The 8,967-nt window shown below is 40.1% G+C and overlaps 1 long non-coding RNA gene across 1 annotated transcript; it reads right to left on the reverse strand.

The window, feature by feature from the left end:
- Window positions 1-231: 231 nt before the first annotated feature.
- Window positions 232-5,508, reverse strand: LOC112635527. The gene is made up of 2 exons (XR_003121934.1): window positions 5,367-5,508; window positions 232-1,302 (listed from the first exon to the last, which is right to left on the reverse strand). It is a non-coding gene; the product is annotated as an uncharacterized LOC112635527 (long non-coding RNA).
- Window positions 5,509-8,967: the final 3,459 nt, after the last annotated feature.

Consider the following 8,967-nt stretch of genomic DNA (forward strand, 5'->3'; position numbering starts at 1 on the left):
ACACACAGTAACAGAGAGTAGACTGGTGGTTACCGGGGGTTGGGGGGAGAAGTTAGTCAAACTTTTAGTTAAAAGATGAGTAAGTTCTGGAGACCTAACGTACAACATGGTGACTATAGTTAATAATAATGTACTGTATACTTGAAATTTGCTAAGAGTAGGTCTTAAGGGTTTTTACCACACACACACACACACACACACACACACACACACACTAGTGGCTAGGTGAGGTCATGGTTATGTTAGCTTCATTGTGGTAATTGTTTCACAATGTATACGAAAACATCATGTACATTTTAAATATATATAATGCTTGTCAATCATACCTCAATTAAGCTGGAAGAAAACCAACGAGATGCTATATAAATGATTAAACATATTCCCATTTTGTATCTAGGTTAAGAAAGAATTTTATATTCAGGTATAGCCTTGCTTTTGAACTATGGTCAACCTCTATCATTTAACTTTTTAGTTTCTCATTTTTATTTATCCCACCCAGGGGATTAATGGTAGGGATTGTTCACAGCTGTGACTCATTTGCTTCCAGTGCTAGCACCAGGGGATTTCAACCTTCAGTTGGAATAAGAATCACCTGGAGAGCTTGTTAAACTACTGATTATTGAGTCCCATTTCAGAGTTTCTGATTCAGTGATTCTGGTGGAGAGTCCAAGAATTTGCATTTTTAACAGTTCCCAGGTGACTGTTTAAGAGTTCCCACGTGGGGAACGCTTGCTCTGGTTTATTTTCAATTATTTCTCACTGAAAGTACTAATGATGCTGACCAATACTGTTCAGTCAATCTGAAAATTCCTTCCTTGGAGTTGCTTTCTCTGGCAGAAAAATATTCTGTTATTTCCTTAGACAAAGCCCCAATTGGCCTTTTCTTTCCAGAGCCTTATTTTCTGATTAAATGTTTTTTCCCTTAATAGAATCTGTTTTCTTCCCTCATTAAGGTTCACCACTTCCTGATGTGGGTAGTGTCAGACGGTGTCTGCTTTCCTTCCTCTTATGAGAATCCCACTTGTGAACGAAGAGTTCGGTTCAGTTCTGTCTTGACCAGTTGGCAAGACTGTCCCTTCGTGATTCTCAATCCCACACAGCGTGTCCAAGTTTCCTATCTTCTCCTCGGGGGAGCTTAAAAGTGACCAGAACTGTTGAAGTGGCAAGTTGTTCACAGGTGACAGGCAGATAGTAGAAAATGCATGACCTTATTTCTGTTCCATCGTGTTCAAGGGTTCTCTTGTTAGCATCCACTATCACTTCATTTTGCACTCTGCTTTTCTGCCTTCCCTTTCCCAATGCCTGGGGGAAAACATTGGGTTCAACAAATGAACTTTTACTTCAGACTCTTCAGAATGTTTTCTTTGCAAATTATCGTCAGAGTCCCTGGCTGGGGTATGAATGAGAGGGAGGGAAAATCCCTGAGAATAAGAAAACAACTGGGCTGTTAACCCTATAACTCTGTCTCTCTAGATTTGGATACCAGTTCATACATACGTCTGTTCATTCATACATTCTTTCTTTCCACAAATATTTATTAAGCCCTGTGTGCCTTTTGCTAACACTAACCACCACTTTTTAAGAGATTGATTTCCCTCTACATATACTATTTTCTAATTAAATTCAAATGGTATACATTATAAACATATACCTGCATATTAAACATATATTTAAATGTGCACTAGTGTAATATATATGTAAGGAGTGTGTTTAGTGTGTATGTGTTTTAGATTTTACCTCTAATCTCCAATCAAAGATGATGTAGAATTGATTTATGATACAAACATACAGGTGTTTTGTTTGTTTTTATCTCAGAATCACCAAGAGTTAAATTTTTTATTTTTATTTTTTGTTTTGCTTTAAGGTGCTATATTTTATTGAACACATTTCTGGAGTTTCTCTACAATGTCCTCCAGTTATTGTGTGCTCTTCTCTATGTGTCTACCTCATAATACATATGACATATGAAATTTTACAAATGTGTTTGTACAATATTCTCAAAGGCATGACCATGTGCAGATTAAATATCTGGAAGCCAGAATGAAATATTATTATTAGAAATAGTTACATAAAAGCACAAAGAAGACAAATTTCACCATTTATAATTACTTAAAAATTCTTTTAAAGATTACCTAAAATTCTTTTAAATACTCTTCCAGCCATTTTAAAATTTTTAAAAGCTTGTTTAATTAAACAAACAATTGCTTCTTAAAATACATTATAGATTCTATACTAAAACTTAAAATTGCAGCTAATTGCAAAGGAAAAAATTTTTTAAATCCAAAATGTTATATGTAACCAAGAAATAGTCATTGTGATTATATAATCTATTAATGTATTATAGTTGGATATATATACAGATGAATAAGTAGAATATTAAGGCAGAAATGCATTTAGTAAAATAGGATTATACTCTACGTATTATGCTTTAATTGTAAAGAAAGTATTAAATTTTATGTTAGCAGGATCTAGTAGAAAATAAAGACAGAAAATTAAACTAAATGAATATTTGAATTAATACTTCTTTAACATAAGACATTATTTCCTAAGTTTTCCCTTTTAAGATTAAGAGAAATACTATTTTTACAAAGATTTTGAAGTCATTAGACTTTTATTCTTTTAAAAATATGTTTTACTTGTAATAAAGATTGTTTTTCTGGTATGAAAACGTGAAGACTTGAACACTTTCATGTTTCCGTCCTCAATTTCCAAAGTTATTTTCAGATTAATAGTATCAACTGTATTTAAATCAATTTAAGATCATCACTATTAATTTTGTATGCCTGATTTTATTTTGATTCAATTTTTAAGTTAAAAGGTGTCATGGATTCTTATTATAAACATATGAAATAAAATATATAAAGTGTAGCCTACAGTTCACTTAGTAGAGTGCCCTCACTGAAAATCATCCAGAAATATATTTTTACAAAGGACTTTATTGCAGCAAAGCAATATTATAATGCTAACTCAAAAATAATCTATTAACAGAAACTGAACCAGTTGAGTTAAAAAAAAAAAATCATCTTGCTCGGACTTGTGCTTAGAAAACAAAAAGTCACAGAGATAATCGCTGTCATCTGACAACAAGAAAAATCCAGATAATGTATAAAATTATAACTTTGAGGATATCAGAGTGCTGAGGTCACAAGGCAACCACTTAAACTGAACTACAAGAGGGACCTGCACCACTAAGGAGAGATGGGACTCATAGACGGTTTCATTTTCGGCAGAGCATAAGAGGAAAAGATGGCAGACATAAAAGTAAAATAAAAACGCTAAATTTTGAACAAAGTCTTTAAGCTCAGTTGGGCTTTCATAGGTCACTCAGAGTCCTAGCTGCAAGGGAGTCTCCAGGTCTTTTCCGCAGGCCTCAAGTGGGAGCTCATTAGAAGGCCTGGGGCAGGGCAGAGCCAGAGAAAGCCCCTTAGCCATGGCGATGTCTAGGCATGAAACCTCAGCATTTCCCAATGCCTTGTCTCACCTGAAGCAAAACCTTTAAGATACTTAGGGAGGGCCAACCAACCCTCCTGCTCCCAGGAATCAGGCAGAGTTTGAGTGCTTTTAGAGAAGCAGTATAAGCAAAAGTTTTCTTCCCTTGGGGGAGGGGTAGGATAAACCTCTCTTTCTCCTGGTGTATAGAGAACGTAAGGTGATGCAAAGAGAAAGCTAGAAGCAAAATTTCTTTGTAGCAGAGAAAAGAGGAGGAAACCACCATACCTCCCACCGCAAACCTTGCCCCAGGCAACACACGATAACAGTCTACTGCTTGAAGAGGGGCAGAAAACTCCCCCATTACTGATTCTAGACAAAAACCATTCTGCTGTTGAAGGAAGGCGAGAAGAAAAAGATGTTCAAACTGAGAGAGGAGCAGGAAACCCTCTGGGGTCAAGGATCCCACAGTGACACAAGGCAGAGATCTGCTATGCCAGCAGAGGAGAAATTCGTTCCTGCCCAAGACTCCCCATAGACACAAGAAGAGCTTGGATGCTGAGGAGGAGGAGAAGGTAATGCTGAGGAAACCACACTCCTGAGGCCAAGGCACATAAGGCCTTGCCCAAGACTAATAGGCCAAAATAAATTAGAATTTCTGTTTCTCCCAATACTATCGTTATTTTCACATAACAAGCCACAAGAGAGGAGGGGCAAGAGCTTAGAGAGAGAACCCCTTCACACTGCAGCTGACCTGGGCCTGCTGAAATCAGAACAGAGCTCTAAGAAAGACCCTCCCACTCCCCAGACCCTGCACGAAGTGTAAGGTAGCGGCAGTACACCACCGGGAAAATGTGAAGCCTGTGGTGTACTAAAGGTGACCACAGGAAAAATGAAACATAAACTAGCTCAACACCCCAACTTTGCAGATTTACAGAAGAGGTATTGCCATGCTGGCCTGACATACAGTGTTTGCCATTCAATAAAATTCATGTTTCCTTCCTCAATTTCCAAAGTTGTTTTCAGATTAATAGTATCAACTGTATTTAAATCAATTTAAATTAATTTAAATCAAACCCCAACTTTGCAGATTTATGGAACAGGTATTGCCATGCTGGCCTGACATACAGTGTTTGCCATTCAATAAAATTCATGTTTCCTTCCTCAATTTCCAAAGTTGTTTTCAGATTAATAGTATCAACTGTATTTAAATCAATTTATTAATTTAAATCAAACCCCAACTTTGCAGATTTATGGAACAGGTATTGCCATGCTGGCCTGACATACAGTGTTTGCCATTCAATAAAATTATAAGAGACAAACACACAAAAAGTAAGAAAAGGACCCCCTGCCAAAAGAAATATTAGCTGAAAAAATTCAAGATATGTGTGTTCAAGATGTTGAAATTATCGGTGAGAAACTTAATTTTTTAATATGTCAAAGAAACAGTGGAAATATTAAAAAATGCATGGATATATGCTGCAATTTTTCAGAGATGAAAACTATGTTTTTAAAAAGAGTCAAATGGAAATGCCAAGGATAAAACTATGATATCAGAAATAAAGAATTCCTTCCATGCACTTCTTAGAAAAACTGGACACAGGATAGGGAAAAAAAGTCAAGTGAACTTGAAGATAAACAGAAATTATCCCAACTAAACTACCAAAAATAAAAAAAGAGTTAAAAAATAACGTAACAGGTCATCTAAGAGTTTAGAGACAATAAGAATTACAATTTCACATCTGAAACTGTGCAGATCAGAAGATGACAAAGTGACATTTTTGTTATACTGAAAGAAAATTCTGTCAATTACTGCAACAGAGATAAAGAATATTACATAATGTCGATGAGATCAAAAGCAGTAAGATGACATACAATTCTAAATGTATATATAACCTAATAACAGATCTGAAGATACACAGAACCAGAACTGTTACTTGTTACTGGTGGAGGGTGTCCAGATTCTTGGCATTTTGAACAAGTAATTGGATGAAATGCACAAACAAAACAATGAAAAAAAAAAAAAAAGCAGATTTGTTGAAACAAACGTACACTCCACAGAGTGGGAACAGGCCAAGCAAGCAGCTCAAGAAACTGGTTACAGAATTTCCTGGAGTTTAAATACCCTCTAGAGGTTTCCAATTGGTTACTTGGTTTACACCCTATGTAAATGAAGTAGTGGCCTGTGATCAGTCTGATTGGTTGCATAAGGTGACCAATCGGAGGCTGAAGTAAAGTTACAAGGTTACACACGAAGACTTGGCCTGTAATCGGTCTGATTGGTTTCAGGAGGGAACCAATCAAAGACACTTTCATTTTTCGTCTTCAATGCAGAAAAGGGGTGGGGGATGTTGCAAAGGGAGTAGCCCCTGATCCTTTTGTTACTTGGATGTAGAGAAGTGGGGTTTTCCTTTTGATTCAGTTCTAGGAAGTCAGCGTGAATCAATCTTAGGTTCCCTGTCTCCTGACCATATTCTCCTGAATCAAAACTGCCAGGACTGAAAGAAGAAATAGGAAATCCTCAGTTATAGTCAAACATGTCAAAACACTTCTCTCAGTGGTTACTGGAATATTTAGAGAAAAATCAGTAAAGATATAAAAAGTCTGGAAGAGCACTATCAACCAAATTGAAATAACTGGCATATATAGAATACCCTACTCAACAACAGAAAAAAAATACTCAAGTGCACCTAGAACAGTCACCAGGATAGACCATATTTTGGGACAAAATAGCCCATATGTTTAAAATAATTTAAATTATACATTGCATGTTCTCTGACCACAAATAAATCTAAAAATTCAACAACAGAAAAATATTTGGAACATTCCCAAATATGCTAAAATTTTAAAATGCGCTTATAAATAACACATAGGTTAATTTGCTAATTTTAGCAAATATTTTGAATTGAATGAAAATAAACGTGCAACATAGCAAAATTCTGCTACTATTGGAGTACTGCTTGGAGAGAAGTTATAAAATGCTATTTAGAAAAGAGAGGTCTAAAATCAGTTATCCAAGATTCCAACTTTGGAATTTAAAACATAAGGAAAATTAATTCCAAATCCAACAGAAGAAAGGAAATAATAAAGATAAGAGCAGAAATCCATGAAATAGGAAATAGGAAGTCAATAGAGAAAAATAAATCAAAAGCTGATTCTTTTAACATGCCAGCAAAATGGATTATTCCCCAAAACTGTAAGACAGAAATTACCATTATCAAGAATAAAAGTAGGAAAAGTAATACAGATGCTACAGATATTTAAAGGATATATTTTTCTGCTCATTAATTCTATAACATGTAAAGTGTAAAAATTTCTTGAAAGACACAATTCCACAGTCCACTTACGAGGGAATAGTTAAACCTAACTAGTTCTATATCTATTAAAGTAATTCAATTTGCAGTTAAAAAGCCTTCCCACAAAGAAAACCCACGCTTTCATGGTAAATTCTACCAAACATTTAAGGACAATGTAACACCTATTCCACTTAAACTCTTCCAGAAATTAGATGAGGAAGGAGAATTTCCCAATCATTTGATGAGACCAGAATTCCTCTAATATAAAAATTAGACAGGCATGTTGGGGAAAGAAAACTGCAGACGAATATCCTCCCTCAATAGAACTAATCTTTTTAAACAAAATATCAGCAAATCAAATTCGGCAATGCTCTCAGGGTGGGTTTTGGCTGGAGGTGAGCATGCGCAGATCCTGCAGTGCCCCCCCCCCCCCCCCGCCCCCCGCGCCTGCCAGGCCCAGAGGCAGGATTGAAGTCAGGAGGCGAGCATGCGTAGATCCTGCAGTGCTCCCGAGCGCCACAGCGCCTGCCAGGCCTAGAGGCAGGATTGAAGCCAGGAGGCGGCTGAGCAGGACCTGAGGACATTAACCTCCTCCAACAAGTGGTGGCCTCGGGCAGCAGTCACCTGCATCTCCAGGACACCCCTGGACGTGCTGAAGGTCCGCCTGCGCTCTCAATGCCCTGCTGTGACTGACACCTCGCTCCAGACTCTGGACCTCTCCTAAGCCAAATCGCCCTCCTCCTTCCAAGCCACAGGGCGGGGCCTCCTGTGCGGCAGTGGTGTCCTGGAGCCCCCGCACCTGTCTCCAAATGGTATCCGCTGTGCCATCAGAACCCGCTTCACTGGCACCATGGGTGCCTTTGTGAAGATTGTGAGGCACCAGGACACCTGGGGACAGCCTCCTAGCTACCCTGGTGATGACCCTGCCAGCCACCACCATCTACTTCACTGGCTTACGACAAAACTCCAGGCCGTCCTGTGTGACAGAGCCCTGACCTCTGATCTCTGCGCACCCTTGGTGGCCGGAGCTTGTGGGGACACAGCTGCAGGCTCAGCACGTGGCCTGCCATGAGCTCGGCACCCGTGTCTGCCTGTGGTGGCTCAGGGCGGCTGGCGCTCCCTGTGGCAGGGTTAGGCCCCACTGCCCTTCAAGATGTGCCCTTCTCAACCCTGCACGGGTCCAACTCTGAGCTGGAGAAGAGCTGGTTGAATGCTAAAGGACTAGAGGTTAGCTGACCTCAGCTTTGTGGCTGGTGGAGTCTCAGAGATGGTGACTGTGGTCCTGACACTACCCTTTGACGTGGTGAAGACTCAATGGCAGGCTGCCCTGGGAGTGGTGGAGGCTGTGATAGTGATGTTCCGCCCATCACACTGACTCCATCAGGCCCAGTGGGGCACCAGGGGACTCTGCAGACCTCCTCCTGAGGATCTTCTAGGCTGCCCTGTCCTGTGCCATCATGATCAGCCTTTATGGGTTCAGCAAAAGCTGCCTCCAGAGGCTCAACCAGGAATGGCCTCTGCGCCATGGAAAGAGGCGAGGAGAGGCGGACCCCATCTCTTCATAGGTAAGGGAGTGGGGGCAGGAGACTGAGCCAAATACCTTTTCCTCAGCAACGAGGGGAGGGTCCTTGATTCACTTCCCTCCCAACTGCCAGCCTCAGGGCCCCTCTGGGCCACCCAGGCCTTCCGGAGGATCCTCACTTTCCCACCCCCCAAGTTCGAGACCAAAGCTCTTAGAAAACTATAAATAAAAGATTATTAAAAATGATTAAATTATTTGTATAGATACGTCACCAGAAAAGATATACAGATGTCAAAAAAAAAAACCAGTATAAAAATTATTGGTTAAGAGGCGGAGCAAGATGGCCGAATAGGAGCAGCTCCAGTCTTCAACTCCCAGCGCCAGCGACACAGAAGACCGGTGATTTCGGCATTTTCAACTGAGGTACTGGGTTCATCTCACTGGGGAGTGCCGGACGATCGGTACTGGTCAGCTGCTGCAGCCCGACCAGCGAGAGCTGAAGCAGGGCGAGGCATTGCCTCACCTGAGAAGCGCAAGGGGGAAGGGAATCCCTTTTCCTAGCCAGGGGAACTGAGACACACAACACCTGGAGAATCGGGTAACTCCCACCCCAATACTGCGCTTTGAGCAAACAGGCACACCAGGAGATCATATCCCACACCTGGCCGGGAGGGTCCCACACCCACGGAGCCTCCCTCATTGCTATCACAGCAGTTTGTG

This window comes from Theropithecus gelada, chromosome 11 (assembly GCF_003255815.1).
Source record: "Theropithecus gelada isolate Dixy chromosome 11, Tgel_1.0, whole genome shotgun sequence".
NCBI classification, from domain to species: domain Eukaryota; kingdom Metazoa; phylum Chordata; class Mammalia; order Primates; family Cercopithecidae; genus Theropithecus; species Theropithecus gelada.